General features: G+C 47.6%; 1 pseudogene; it reads right to left on the bottom strand.

The window, feature by feature from the left end:
- Nucleotides 1–617: 617 nt before the first annotated feature.
- On the bottom strand, nucleotides 618–1323 carry LOC121835083 (annotated as a pseudogene).
- Nucleotides 1324–16290: the final 14967 nt, after the last annotated feature.

Here is a 16290-nt window from a genome sequence, read left to right as displayed (position 1 = left end):
TTCTACCACTTTGGCAAAGTTTTTCGACAGCTTCATGGTGGAGATGACAGAGTCGTCGATGCCACAGGGCGACGTCTGTCGCCTTTGCTAACTTCAATGTTGCAAGCGACTTACTCTCAGTGTACAATTTACCATCGCGCTTGGCTACGACAATTAGGTCACCATTTGCTTCAATCACTTTAGCTTTTCCGTTGCTGAAAGTCACGCTCAGTCCACGTTCCTCAATCTTCCCAACTGACAAGAGGTTACCGTCTAAGCTTGGTACGTAGAGGACATCTTGGAGCTCGACGACAGTGCCACCGCAGTCTTTCGAAAGTTCAATCTTTACCTGTCCTCTCCCGACGACTTCCATGACCTCCTTATTTGTTGCCTCAACAGTCGAACAGCAGGGCTTGAAAGTGGTGAATTTGGCTCTGTTTGACGTCATGTGGTCAATTGCTCCACTGCCAAGGTACCAGATGTGTGACCCTGAGGAACTTCCACCTCTGGCACAGAGCGCCTTCTTCGGTTCACTGGAATTTCGTCTTCTCTTTGAGCCGCATCCTTCGTCATCGGGACCCTCCTTGCATTCCCTGGCAATGTGTCCAAATTTTCCGCACCGAACTCATTGTTTCGGTTCAAAGCAGCTTGTACCAGTGCCAGTTGCTGCTTTCCTTGAAAAATGTTCTTGCCCGTTACGTTTGTGGAGCTGACTGCTCCTCATAATGGCTTGTTCTTTGTCATGAGGGCCTTGTTTTCTTCACTCTCATTTAGTTTGTCTTTTTCACGTTTGACTTGGCGCTTTTCTTCTACCAGCAGCCTTGCTTTTACCTTCTTCGTCGTGAGCGTTCCTTCGTCTTGCTCAAGATTTAGGATAAGTGATTCATACGTTTCTGGCAAGCCCATCAGCATCACCAGTGCCACTTCCCTGTCAGTGAAGGCGTATCCTGCCGTTTAAAGCTTCCTCTGTAGGTTCATTATTCAATCCAGGTAATCCTTCATGGTTTCATCTGGCTCCATTCTGGTGCTGGAGAAGTCTCCCATCAACTGAAGAGCATGCAGTAGCCCACACTTTAAATGTATCTCTTCCAATGTATTCCAGGCCTCACGAGCTGTCAAACATTCCCCAATGTCGTCCAGGCAGGTGTCTTCCACTACTAGGAACATGAATGTCAAAGCCTTGGTGTTCTTCCTCTCGTCGTTCATCACTTCTCTCCCACCATAGCCAGGCTCCATGGCTTCCCAACAGCCTTTCTGGACGAATGCCGCCCTGGCTCAAATCGCCCACGCATAATAATTTGCGTTTGAGAGTTTTGGTATTTTGAATTCGTCCAGCGCCGCCATCCTATCGCTTTGCTTTGTAGAGAGCGGTTCGAAGTAGGCTTACAGCGATGAACTTGCGTTGGGTTCTTGTTGCACGTCTTGTGGCACCCAGCGAAACAGGAACACATGTACAGGTTTGACGACGTCTTCCACGAACCGTCGACGCAGTTCTCCTTCGTTCACTTCTTTGCCGAGAAATTCGTCACTGGCGTGTCAGTCACTTCTTCCCGACACTTTCATCACTGGCACGCACCGAACCAATGTCAGTACTTCTTTCCGACAGCCACAGGTGTCGCACGATGATCCGTCCTGCTCGGAAAGCGCAAAGGTCACTTCTTACCGACAACTTCGCTGTACCCACGCTTGGTGTGTGTAGACGTCTTCCGAACATAACACCCCATGGAGTCCGCAGCGAGACCGGTGTCCGGCGACGCTCCATCCGTCTGATGAAGAACGCGCCACCTTTTACTTTCTTGACGGGCACACACCGCTTGTCAGTCACTTCGTCCTTGACAGTTTCACTACACTCATGCTCGTCTAATCTTCTTCAGGCATCGGCACGACGTAGCGAAGACGGTGTTGCTTGACAGTTTTTTCTTCAATGTGGTCGTACCTTTTCATCACTCATTAAAGGTGACCCCTTTTCCGAAATAATGGTCGATGTGTCGTCCTGGGCCCATAACCTGTTTGTTTATCTTAAGTGCACAGTGTGACCACATTTCTGGGACGCGGATCGAGTGGATTTGGGGATGAAGAAACGACATACAGCTGTCAAGCTGCCATCTTGTTTATCAAGCGGGAAGAGAGGGAGGAGAATGCAAACAGAAGGGGAACGGCTGCACGACCTTAGCGCTGGATTCGTGTCGCCATCCGATAACGGTCCATTACACTACCAACAGGTATGCTCCTCCTCCCCTCCATCCTCCCTCCACTCCTTCCCCCCCCCCTCCCTCCTCCCTCATGACCTTCACAAGTGACCTTTCTGACGTCACTCGTGACCCTAGTGACGTCACATGGGATGTCATTATGGGAAACGTCCCAATGTAACGTGCAGTTAGGCCAACACCGACACCACTCACTCCGGAGACGCACGCCTAAGAGCTGCACTCTAAAAGACATTCTTCATGTGGGCAATGTGCATGTTGCAGGTGCTGTGGAAGCTTGCCGTCAGTATATGTGCTCCGCAGCTGCGAGCTCAGCTATGGCCGCCAGTGAATATTACCTGTAAAATGAGCTAGATGGGTAAAAGCACCTGCACATACATATTTATGTAACAGACTCTCAGCTTTGTGTTTGCACTCGTTTGACTTGGCATCTCAATACAATGGACCCAAAGAAAATGGGTCCCAAAGGAAATGAGGTCCAAGTGTTGTGTTTGTCGCCTTTGGACCTACGGAGATGTAGAGTTTTCGGCATAAAACATCAAATTCATGTTACTGCTTGCCATGTTTCGGCTTTACTTCATAAGCTTCTAGCCTGTGTATTTTGTGGTGATGGTGCAATGGAAACACAATAACCTTTGTATTGTTTGCATTGCTTAACTCCTTTTTAAAATGTACCTTCTAGCACTTGAGCAGTGTACAAGATTAATTCTTCTATTAATAAGTGCAGTGTTTTTTCATTAAAAAATACCGATTTTGACTTTTAACTGAAATGACATGGCTCAATGTTTCAGTGTTCTTGAATGTGCACAGATCCTTCTTGCTTTGGAGAGAACTTGCTGGAATGTTTCCTAGAGTGGGCCCAGTATTTAGTATTTGCATACCCAAGATACAGTTATGAAATCAATGTTAGCTTTGCTAGAACCCCCAATCATGTCAACCTCAAAAGGCTAGACTTGTCTGCATCAAATGGCACATACTGCATTCTAGTATCTTTGTAGAAACAGCAGTAACATGACAGCTCACTGGTCCTGTGCCTGTGGAAGACGGCTCTTTTTACATTTTCTTGGGTCATTGGATTTTGTCTGATTGCAGCAAGTGCATTCATTGTTTTGATTTGTTTGTAATAAAAGTTTTCAATCCAGAACTCTTGACAACTTCTAAAATTTAGCCAGGAAAATTAGAAGGGATGTTCAAATCCAGAGCTCTTGACTATTACTATAATTTAACCAGGAAAATAAGAAGTGAAATAAATTGATTGAGCACATAGAATGTGTGCTTCATTTTTATGTGCAGTAAAGACAAATGTATAACAAACTCGCCCTTGTGGAAAGCGTCAACTCTGCAGCTAAAAAATTTTACGTTCTGCAACTTTTTTTTTTTTTTACTTTTTGTGTCGTGCGTAGCATCGATTGGTCCCGCTAGTGCAGTACGGACAGTATGTATGATCTCTATCGAACAGCTGCCGTGCTTTCTTTTTAGCAACTTTTGTAATATTGTTAAATTTCTCTCGAATTACGCGTTTTTGTTTCTGCATTTCGTACACCAATTGATACTTTTTATCTTTGCACCAAATTACATTCGTCTTTACCTTTGAAGGGACGTACAGTGTTGTTCCTTTTTCTTAGAAAATGCATCGGCACGAACGGACATTTCTGTGGACACCTTTATTCGGCGTACGCACTCAACGTCGACGATGGTGGTGACAGACAACGCCCAGAACCGCGGCTTGCTGTCGCTTTTCACGTATAACCACAGTTTGCACGAAAAACACGACGCAGTAATTATGAGACTGTCGTCGTTTGTCGCTGTCCAAAACGACCGCGGCGTAGCAGACGACCCCGTGTCACATCCACGTCCGGATTCTTCGTTTTTCTCCGTTTTCCCTAGATTCCCTCTCGAGGCACCGCTCACTCGGTTGTAGGTACCGGACTCAAGTCCTGACTTGGCTGAGACGGTTCCAATTTCGTTTCGAGCAAGCGGCTCAACCGGCGTCTTACGTTGGGTCTCAGCTGAGACCCAAGATGAGACCGCCTGAGAAAACAAAATGTCGGACGTGGCTACCACCAGCCACTACGCACCGGCTACAAGTCATTTTTAATGGGTGAATGCTTTTGTTGAAGCGAGTTTAGTCTGCTTCTACGCCATCGACGTCTTCGACAGGAAAGCCTGCCACGACTGTTTCGTTTTCGGTTTGGTGGTTTCGCAATCGCTTGTTTTCCTGTGAGCTTGACTGGTTACCCATGTCCTGATGCAAGTGCTCAGGTAAGAAATAATATCAATAACACCACTGTTTTGTTGTGCTGTTTCGTAAAGGCAAATGTGAATAAGTTTGGCATAATTATAACTTATTTTTGCGGCTCAGTTTCTGACACAAATGCAGCGCCATCCATTCAAGAATGAACGGAAAGCAAGACGTAGTATGTAGTCTTATTGTTCAGACGATTTTCAACCCGAGGATCACGGAGTTGGCCGTGGTACAGTTCCGAGGCAGTCCTTCCTTTGTAAAATGATGTGTTTCGTGTTTAAAAACAGTCGGAAAAGCAAACAGTTTCTCAAAATGTCAGCGTCAACTCCCGACGGACGTCATGTTCCAAAACATTTTGGAAGATAGCGAGTAGCTTGATACGTTATAGCAGTGTTTATGAACCTTCGCTAGGAATTGTTATGGCGTGGCTATATACCGGGTGAAACAAGGAGACGGTAGGCTCTTTAAATCGACCGGAAAATTCGGTTTCTTAACCTATCGCGCTACGACTTTGTGCAGCGTTGCCCACACATGGTGCATTTGTTTCGTAAAATTTGCAAATAGCGGACTTACCTGAGGAAAAAGTAAAGAAAGAAAAAGGCTTAGCTCCTATGGAAACGCAGCGACGCCACCGGTCTGCAATCAACACGGCGCCGTTTTGCACGGTAGACAACAGATGGCGCAAGCGGTCGCGACACCAACTGCCGCCAACGAACGAGCAGACGGCGCCAAGAGCCGGCGTAATTAGCAGACAAGGAACTGCAGTTCCTTGCTGTTACCACGCCTGTCTATTTTGTTTCTGCGACTGTCGCCGCTTGCGGAACGCGCGCCGGTTTTGAGTCGAAAAGATCGTCCTCTAAAGAGCCTTTGAGGAATACCTCGGCCGGCTCTCGGCGCCCGGCTCGTTCGTTGGCGGCGTTCGTTGCGCCATCTCTTGTCTACCGTGCAAAACGGCGCCGTGTTGATTGCAGACCGGTGGCGTCGCTGCGTTTCCATAGGAGCTAAGCCTTTTTCTTTCTTTACGTTTTCCTCAGGTAAGTTCGCTCTTTGCAAATTTTACAAAAAAAAAATGCACCATCTGTGGTCAACGCTGCACAAAGTCGTAGCGCGATAGGTTAAGAAACCGAATTTTCCGGTCGATTTAAAAAGCCTACCGTCTCCTTGTTTCACCCGGTATATTTGAATCGAAACTGCGCTAGAATTTTTATTGTCTGTCATGAACGAATCTCAGACATATTTCTCCACTTCAGGTGGTCACCAGCAGCGGAGCTCCTCGGAACCAACGCCGGACAAGTAGGTAGTCCTCTTGGTGGTCGGCATATGCTCGCAGATCGTGAGGTGGTCGCCAAGTGGCAAGGAAGCACCCATGACCTCCACATGCTATCGCAGAGCTGTATCAGAAACAACTTCGGAGGAGGAACTTCAAACGGGCTCGTCATCGTGGATGGCGATCGGCTACGATGGCCGTGATTGATCGTGCCGTACCGCTGGGTAGACACGCCAGCGGAGTGCGCATACAACCAGGTGCACAGAAAACTGGAAAAAAAAAGGTAAGGGTTGTTTTTGAATTAGGTACAAGTACTAATCATGCTGTCTACGAATATCTCGGGGCCAACTTTTTTTAAACGGTCTGATCATACTGTGCCTGAAATAATGAGGCCGTAACTAACAACCTTTTTTCAGTACACTTCAGGTATAGTCACTGCTAGATCCTGGCCGGTAGATGACGACAAGATACAATTAACTATTTATTAACTCAAGATACAAAGGCTACATGACAACGTGACAGGTTTGTTGGCTGGTGTAGGCCGTTGACTGCATGCTTTGCAATGTTCGCGCGGTGTGGCATGGTCTTCTAGGTTTGGCATCTGTTTCCAGATGGTACCACCTCTCAATACACAACACTCCTTCCCCCTAAGTGAACTCTCTCTCGAAGAGCTCGAGCCCCGTCTGATCTCTTCTGCCTGGCCACATCCACATCTTGCACTGGGCCCATCACCAACGTTTGCACTGCGCTGCCTGTATCCGGGTGCCCGGGTGGTTCAGGACGAGCAGCTTGCCGTTCTCCATGGCTGATGCTGTCTGTTGCAACTCTCAATGCACCGCTCCTACACACCGTGTCGACAGAACGTCGCATGATAATGCCCTCCTGGGTGCGGGTTTTGTAGGAAACTGGACCCGTCATTTCAACCACTGTCGCCAGTATCCATGAAGGGCCACTGCTGTAGCTGCATATGAATTCTGGGTCTTCTGTTCGAAACATTCGTGACTTCGGTTGGGCTCCTTCGCTGGAATTTTCATCAGCTCCCTTCCTCATGCTCTCAGCCAGGTCTGGGTGCAGTCGGTCAAGTATTGTCTTCGACCTCCTGTTCATCAGCATATCCACTGGGCTCTTGCCTGTCATCATGCATGGTGTTACATGCTCCTGTAGCAGAAAACTGGTCAGATGCTGCCCTCATGTTCCCTTTTACAATATGCTGTAGCGAATCTTTCGTTGTGTGCACCATGCGCTCTGCTTGTCCGTTAGTTGACGGGTGGAAGGGTGCTGACGTGATGTGTCTGATGAGACCGGCTTTCAAGAATGTGCGGAATTCTTCGGAGGTGAACTGAGCCCCGTCATCCGAGACCACGGTGCTGGAGTTCCATTTCATGCGTCTACTGAGGCACGAGGAGGTGCAGGTCGTGACTCTTGGCATGCCATGCACTTGATCACATGCTCTTCTATGCTTCTGTCCATCTTGGGCCACCACACATAGCTGCGAGCCAGAGCCTTCATTTGGTCGATGCCAGGATGTCCGACATGGAGGGCCTCCAGCAACACCTTCCGGCCTTCTGGGGGAATTACGACCCTGTTCCCCCAAAGTATACATCCTTTGTGAACCGGCATCTCATGTTGTCGAATCTTGAATGGCTGGAAATTTGCCTCAAGGCCGCCTGGCAGCTAACCCTTCAGAGCTTAGTTGAGAACCCTTCAAACGGTGTTCTTTGCTGTCATTTGTGCGCCGTCCTTGGCGTGGAGCGGTGGATTGGATGTGTTCTCCAGAAACAAAACTTCTAGAGGAGGTGGCACCACAAACTCTGGAATGGTAAGTGAGAGGCAACTAAATGCATCGGCATGTTGTATGTCCTTCCGAGGTCAATGATCCAAACTGTAGTTATAAGCATTCTGTAGGATCGTCCAACGCAACATTCGTGGAGACAAGATATATGGCATTTGCTTTGCAGGTATGAACAGTCCCAAAGGTGGTTTGTGGTGTTATGATCTCAAAGGCAATACGTGTAGTCATGGAACTTCTTTACGCTTGCCAGCACTGCAAAGGCTTCTTTGTTGATTTGAACATAGTTTGGCTTGGTAGATGTCAATGTGCGGGAGTAAAATGCGACGGGGACCTCTTTGTCATCTTCCGGTCGACGGCCAAGTACAGCTTTAATGTATGTCTTATGGCGAGGCATCACAAGTGTGCACAAAGGGCTTTGTTTCATCATAATGGTGCAGCACACTTGCTGAGGACAGCAGCTGCTTGCGTTCGTTGAAAACTTGTTCATGAAGAGGCGTCCACTCCCACCGTGCCTCTTTGTCAAGTAGCTGACGTAGTGGCTCGGCCACTGCTGCCTTTTTCGTAGAAAGATGCAATAGAAGTTTAGCAGTCTTAGGAAAGCCTGTAGCTCCTGTTTGCTTGTTGGTACTGGTGCCTCATGAATCGCCTTCACCTTTTCTTTTGTTGGGTGCACACCCGTCTCGTCAATAAGAAATCCCAGGAACTCGAGCTGCGACACTTCAAAATGGCACTTTTCACTTCTTACCCTGAGTCCAGCATCAGCAAGACGGTGCAGGACTTCCTCGAGGTGGCCTGCCAACTCTTCTTTGGTGCTTGCAGCAATTAGAACGTTATTGAATTATGACACAACCCCGGTGATCCCCTTCAGGAGGTCGTCCATGAAGCACTGAAAGATCCCAAGAGCAACATTTACTCCAAACCGTAGCCACTTCACTCGAAATGCTCCTCGATGGGTTGTGATGGTTTGTGCCTCCGCCGTTTCTTCATCAACCACCAGCTGCTGGTAAGCTTCTGCCAAATCCAGTTTTTCAAACAGCCTCCCCCCCCCCCCCCCCCCGAGAGTGATGTCAGGAGGTGCTGTACCATGGGGATCAGGTACGGGTGTTGAGCCAGTGCCTTGTTGAAAGTGCACTTGTAGGCGCCGCATATTCTAATGTTTCCAGTTGCCTTCATGGGCGTCACAATCGGGGTCTCCCACTTTGGTTGCATGACCGGCTCGAAAATGCCTTGTTCAATAAAGCAATCAAGTTCAGCGTCAATTTTAAGCGTGAGCGCAAAGCGCATTTGCTAGGGTTTCATGCGGATTGGCATCATTGTAAAGTCAAGGTGCTGCGATACTGGGGGTCCCTCAAACTTCTCAATCTTTTACCCAAAAACGCCATCAAACTTTGCAAGCACACCTTCAATAGACAGCCCTGTGACCTTATTTACCCCTAGCAGCCTGATTCCCAATGGTTTAAACCAGTCCATGCCAAGGAGGGATGTCCACTGTCCCTGTGTTACTGGCAGTTTCTGGTCTCCTTCGAAACTGCTGTGCTTGACATGGACCTTATACACCCCCTTGATCTGCACCGTATTGCAATGGAAATCTGACTTGCGATTGAAATGGCTCACCCGGTGCAGCATCTTCTTCATGACCTCATGTGTTTGTTCTGGGATGATCGATAACTCTGACCCCTAGTCAACTTCCATCACTGCCGACGTCCGGTGCTTACGTGTCTGCGATGCCTGTGGCGGGGCCAGTTGGTTAGTATCGTACACATCATCAGATTGTGTGTTCAAGTTCAGAACGTTCGCCATGGTTTTGGATCCTCTTGTTCCCATGGCCCGCTCTGCGCTCATTGTTTCATGCGACACACACAGTCGATGCGACCGATTTTTCTGCATAAGTGACTCTGGGCATCCTTAAATTGACAATACTCCCGTGCGTGAGCTCCTCTGCACCCATTGCAAGGCTTTGTTTTCCCGTGGTATACTGTTTCCTTGTCGGTTGCCTAAGCGTGTTTTCTCCTTCCTCTTAGTCCTGATGTATGGCAACGTTGGTTGCCACAGTTGGTTCTCCTCCCCTCACATCGTGGTGCTTTGAGCCGCCGCTTCAGCTGCCAGCACTTCTTCCTGAGCGATCTTGAACGAGAGTTTTTTTTTTGCGAAAAGTCGAGCTTCAAGAGTTTCATCCCTCAGGTCACACACGAGTAGATCTCACAGTGTTTCCGTGAGATTTGGAAAGTTGCAGTTTTGTGACAAATGCCGTAGTTCCACAATGAATAAGGCCACAGACTTCTCGGGACCCTGATTCCGCCGGTAAAGGCATTCTGGCGTACAATCTCCGACGGTTGGCTGAAGGTCTTCGTTTTGGGAGTTGCCAACGCGAGTATACTATAGTGACTGTACTAAGTCAAAAGTGGCAGCACCGCAAACGCTAAAAAGAAAACAGCACGTTTTCTGGTTGAATTGGTGATATCGTTTGCCTCGAGGTGGAAGTTCGATCTTGCCTTGTAGGCGTCCCGCTTCTCCGGAAACGCAGGGTTGAATTCTCCTATCTGTCCCAGGGTCGCCATTTCTTGTCGAGGGTACAAGGGGGGTACCCGAACAAAGGGCGATGTTCACAAACCTTCTGCCTCACCTGTACGTTCCGATGTGGGGCCGTAGAGTGCGGCAGTCTTTAGGCAATCTTATCCTCATCACCACATGATAGATCCTGGCCAGTAGATGATGACCGGATAACATGAACTATTTATTGACTCAAGATACAAAGGCTACGTAATGAAGACATGATAGGTTCACTGGCTGGCGTTGGCCGTTGACTGCGTGCATTGCATTTTTTCCGCGGTGTGGTGTAATCTTCTAGGATTGCGGTCCGTGTCCCCGATGGTGCCACCACTCTACACACAACAGTCACCATAAACAGTCTGTTGAAACTGTGGCTATTGCCAGAAACTTTCGAATAGGACACTGAAGTAAAAGTTTTTGTCAGAAAAAAATGGGTGATTACAAGCACAGAGACATCAGGACCATTCAGCAGATGGGGAGGGCGACAGTGGTGGGGGGGAAGGGCAAGTTTGCACTCCTCCCCCATATCTTTTCCATTAAATTTCTGACCTGTCGGGGGGGCAGTCTCTCCCCCGCCCCCCTATTTCGTTTCGACGCCACTGTACAAGCAGAATGTGATTACAACCATCATGTCTGTAGTCGACTGTATACTGGTGGTTGAGGCGACGGCCATTTGCAGCGAGAGCTATGGTAAAATGCGCCTGATTCAGCTGTAGCACTTGCTATGTATCGCGGCGATAGTTTCATTGAGTCGCCCCGCAACAGAGTAACCGTCAAAGAAAAGAAAGTCCGAGTGGCAGAGGAGGGCTGCGGCTGCACAGTTGGCAGGACTGTTCGTGGCGGTGCATTGACAACACTTTTTAACATTTATGTTCACACACTCTTTGCATCAGCCTTGCCTGTTCGTGATAACGATGCCCTTTGCCTTTATCTTCATGATGTAGTTTTCATGTTTTGAGCGCACCTTCGGGGTCTCCTCGCCGAGTACGGGAAGCATGCCTCGCCGCGAGCTCGGCCAGGCAGTGATCAGTCGGCAGTGGCCCACAAATGCATGCTCGCTGAAACGCTGCCACCGAAACATCGGCCTTTGCGGTCCATGACATATGGATCCTTGCATTGTTTATCAATACTTCACTAACTCATAACTTTACTATGAGTGGCGTCTAGAGCCGCTGGTCAAATAATTGCAGGATTCCAGTTATGCCTTGAACCGCATATTTAAATTTGTTCTTCCGACACAATAGCCTTTCGCATCAAAACTTTGTCGGTGGCATATGGGAACTTTCTGCTCGTAGCACACTTTAGCAACGCCGAAATATCTTGTACAGGCTGGTTGAATGTCGTCATCGTAAGTTTGGCACAGTTTTTCAAGTTCGCATGCCAAAAACCAGGTAGTTTTGTAGAAAATATGGTGCACATCAGTGCATGTCCGGGCAATTTGTGGCATCCTATGCCTTGGTAAGTGCTTCCATGTGGTGGGAAGTCAATCACCAGCATGGTGCGGGGCCCCCGTTTGTTTGCCGTCTGATAAGCAAGTTAGTTGCTTTGTTTTATATGAACCACAGGCAGCCCAAGGAGTTGTGGCTACTTTTCGATACAGTGCAGTCAAACGCACTGAAACGAAACTGTGTGTATGGGCCTTTACGCCTCTGCGCTTCCATTTTGGACCTGCAGTTTGTACTTTCTTTCGTTGTCGTTCCCACTCGGCTTTGACGTCCGTGGATCATAGATGAAGGTTGCTCAAACATAAAAAGGGAGATGAATAGTTAGGTGTTTTGGCTGAATGTGCCTTAAGCAACTTCGACAAAGGCAGCAAGAAGGGAGATGATTGTAAGGATTGCAAAGGAAAAAAAAGCTTTGATGCTGACTGCATGCCACGTCGGCGGTGACATCGCTCAGGCCTGTACAAATGCAATGGTGCGCAAGGCAAACATTTTTTTTGCGGGTGCGGTCTTTACGCGTGTTTATTACACTAATGACTTTCACTTTTACTTAGCTGAGTGTGTAAAAGTCGTTGCATTTTTTTATGATGCATCATTTCTTTAGTTTTTCATGTTGCTAAATGAAATACATAATGCAGTGGAAGTTTTTTGCATACTTGGAACCAAAAAGACATTGAAGAGAACTAACCAAAAAAATTCAACCCCCCCCCCCCCCAAAAAAAAAGAAAAAAAAGTGAAAGTCGTTTACCACTCCCTGTAACGCCGAATTGGAGCGCAGCTCTTGAGGAGGAGGAGGGGAGGGTACTGAGGGCCACGTGTTCTCGGGGGGGGGGGGGGGGTCACGTGACCCCCCCCCGAGGGCACGTGACCTTGGTGGGGTCACGTGGGGGCAAACACGTGCCCCCTCAGAGGTCACGTGACCTCGGGAGGGGGTCACGTGACTCCCCAGGTCACGTGACCCCCGGGTCACGTGACCAAAATTTTTCCGCTAGATTTAGCGGGGAAATTTTTTCCGCTAGATTTAGCGGGGAAAGTTTTCCGCTAGATTTAACGGGGAAATTTTTTACGCTTGATTTAGCGGGGAATTTTTTTCCGCTAGATTTAGCGGGGAAATTTTTCCGCTAGATTTAGCGGGAAAATTTTTTCCGCTAGATTTAGCGGGGAAAGTTTTCCGCTAGATTTAGCGGGGAAATTTTTTCCGCTACATTTAGCGGGGAATTTTTTCCGCTAAATCTAGCGGGGAAAATTTTTACGCTAGGTTTAGCGGAGAAATTTTTCCGCTAAATCTAGCGGGGAATGTTTTCCGCTAGATTTAGCGGGAAAATTGTTTCCGCTAGATTTGACGGGGAAAATTTTCCGCTAGATTTAGCGGGGAAATTTTTTCCGCTAGATTTAGCGGGGAAATTTTTTCCGCTAGATTTAGCGGGGAAATTTTTCCGCTAAATTTAGCGGAGAAATTTTTCCGCTAGATTTAGCAGGGAAATATTTCCGCTAGATTTAGCGGGGAACTTTTTCCGCTAAATCTAGCGGGGAAAATTTTTACGCTAGGTTTAGCGAAATTTTTCCGCTAAATCTAGCGGGGAAATTTTTCCGCTAGATTTGGCGGGGAAATTTACCCATAATGCACCGCGCGGTTACGCCGACGCCGACGGCGACGGCGACGGCGACGCCGACGGCGACGCCGCTCAAGCCGGAAACGGGCCCCTAAGAGCTGCGCTCTAAAAAAACTGTTTATTGTATTTACAAAGTAAAGCTAAAACGGCAGTGCCTCTTTGCCAAACTGAAGGCCCCTCCTCCCCTTTAAGGGTCTTGTTGTAGGGCCTTCCCAAGTAACATGAACATTTTTTCTCCCTGTTCAATATAAAAGTTTGCAGCCTTTTTCATCATTTCGGCAGCCTCGCAGGCTGCCCTTGCTGCCCTTGCCTGCTCTTCCGTCGCCTTCAGTTTGGCAAGGAGGCACTGCCGTTCTAACTTTACGTTCTCGTGTTGTTGCTCCATGATGTCCCTATAAAACTGTTTGTCTGCAGCCCGTGTGCTGGCTGCCGAGCCTGCGGGTGGTGCGCTGGGCCTCCAGACCGGTCGTGAACGAGGTGGTCCCTGCCGGCCCAGTGGTGCCGGTCGCCCTTCAGCAGCAGCTGCTGCCTCAGGCGGTCCCCCTGCCACAGGAGGAGGCCCCTCCCGACGTAGCAGCGCAGCTGCTGCACCAGGCTCCACGGGTGCCTCATCCTCGTCCATCGGCCAGTCCGGAGGCTCGTAGTCCTGCGTTTCTTCGGACTCCGGCACCTCGAGGAATGCGACCCCGGGGTCCACTTCAACTTCGTAGTTCAGGACTCTGTCCTCTCCAACCTCCTCATCAGTAATTGGCTGCACGCTGACTGGTGCTGTGCTGGCCCTAAGGAAAATACACCAGAATGTCAGTCTTGTCACCCTTGTACATAATTTGAAACACTCTTATTTGTATTTCATTCATGCTTTTTGTGTGCATGTGGATCAAGCTCGACTCCTCAGCTCTCGGCCATTGCTGCTATCAGTTGTGAAAGTATGTGGGCTTTAGTAAAGCCAGCCTACAGTGTGCAGGTCAAGCCCGATCTTGACTGTTGCGGCTATTAGTTGTGAAAACAGCTGGCTTCATGGAGATCCAGTGTGCAGTGTTGATGCCGGCCAGATATTTCTGGTTGCTTGTCCCTACAATTCTGTTTTATGTCAAAGACTACCATGTTGAGCAACAGATCTGCTCAGGGTGATTCCAAATTTAGTGGTAGTGTCTACTGGTCGGTGCTTAATAAATTGTACTCACTGTACACCATATTTGAACTGACTGCTCAGGATTACTTCTGATTTCTTTTATTTATCAATACTGTTCACCCTTTCAAGGTGGTTTTATTTCAGAAAAGACATTCCTCATGGTATGCAATGTGCTTGTTGGAAGTGTTGCAAGAGCTTCACGTCAGCATATGCTCAGCAGCAGCGAACTCAGCTGTGACAGTGAATGCTACCTACGAAATGAGCGAGATTTCAGAGCACTAATCTCGCACAAATATGTTTATGCAACAGACTGTCTCAGCTTTGTGCCTTCATTCATTTGACTTGCCATCTCAATACAACGGACCTGAAGCAAATGAGGTCCAAGCTTTGTGTTTGTGACCTTTGGGTCTACGTAGCAGTAGAATTTTCAACATAAAACAATATATTTTTTTGCTGTTTGTCATAGTTCAGCTTGACTTCATAAAAGTCTAGCCTGTATACGGTAGTCTTGCGATAATTCAAACTCGGATATTATACTTCTGGTTAATTCAAACAAATTTCCTAAGTTTGGTTGTCTCGCTATGTTCTTAGTGTATCCATATGCCACTTAAACCGAATTCCGTTTTCCTGTAATTCATATTTTTTGTTCTTGCAGCCCTTTTGTTGAGTGTGCTTCTTTCCGAGCACCGGTACACTGCAGAGGGAACACCCATGGAGCTGTTGCTTCTTTGCAATGCACCGGTGCTCGGTGATAAGCGCACTCAACGGGGCTCATGCGGAAATTTCTGCAGCAACTTGCGCAGACGCTGTGATCTGGTAGCATGGCGTACACCGAGCGCCGGCACATTGGGGAGAAGCAACAGATCCATGGGTGTTCCCTCAGCAGTGCACCGATGCTCGGAAAGACGTGTACTAAACAAAAGGGCTGCAAGAACAAAAAATATGAATTGCAGGACAACGGCATTGAATTTAAGTGGCATAGCATGGGCAAGTCACAACGTCCTCACAAGTTGCTATGAAAACTGTGGTGCAGTGCCCGCTTTTATTGTTCACGTGACCCCCGTTTAATAGTTCACACTAGACAACTTCTTGACCCGATGAACAAACTGAATTTCGTTTTGAGTTGTCATGTGCTCTTCGAACAGCCCACAACAATGAACATTTTTGAGGGATAAATAAACTTTTGTCTTACATTTCACGAATGTTTCATGTGTAGCATACCTGGTTATGATCAGTAGGCCTATGTAAAGGAAAGCATGAAATATCTTCCGTGTATGTGAAGCCACTCATAAGGCAAATCATATATTTATCTTGCATCATTATTTAGATAAATTTCTGATAAATCAAACAAAATTCATGGCTTCCTGGAGTTTGAAATCATGAGAGTATAATGTATTTTGTAATGGTAGTGTAGTAGAAACACAATTCCCTTTGTCTTGTTCGGATTGCATGATACCTTTTTAAGATATACCTTCTACCATTTCAGGAGTGTACCAGCCTAAGTCTGCTATCATTTTTCTTTCCCAAACTTTCAAGACTCGGCCAACGGCGCTTGCGATGTTCAGAAGACTGCGTCGTCCTCCCCATGTACATGTCGGCTCATAATCACCATCATTTTAATCTTGCATCTCACAAGACTAGGTCGTGATCTTACATCATCACATAATCACCATCAGAAGATGTGGCATTGCGGGCGTACTTTGCACGGGCTGCTGCCTTTCTGCAGTGCCGTGGCTCTCCTAATCCAATAATTACTATTATTATTATTGTTGTTTATATTATTTTTATGATCATCATTGATGAGCGCAGTGGTCTTTCATTGACATGCCTAGCTCGACTTTAACTTCAGGTAACATGGCTCGAAGGTTTAGAGTTCTTGGATGTGCACGGTTCTTTCTTGCTCTGGAGAGAACACACCAGAACATTTCTTTGAGTAACCCAGTATTTAGTACTTGCGAACTTCAGATATGATTATGAATACAATATTAGCTTTGCTAGTAGAACCCCCAATCGTGTGAATCTCGAAAGGCTAGACTTCGTACAAATAGCAGTAACATGACAGC

The sequence above is a fragment of the Ixodes scapularis genome, unplaced genomic scaffold (assembly GCF_016920785.2).
Source record: "Ixodes scapularis isolate PalLabHiFi unplaced genomic scaffold, ASM1692078v2 PGA_scaffold11__112_contigs__length_91849675, whole genome shotgun sequence".
NCBI classification, from domain to species: Eukaryota; Metazoa; Arthropoda; class Arachnida; order Ixodida; family Ixodidae; genus Ixodes; species Ixodes scapularis.
The sequence above is the reverse complement of the archived record's forward strand: the minus strand, read 5'-3'. Positions and strand labels throughout refer to the sequence as shown.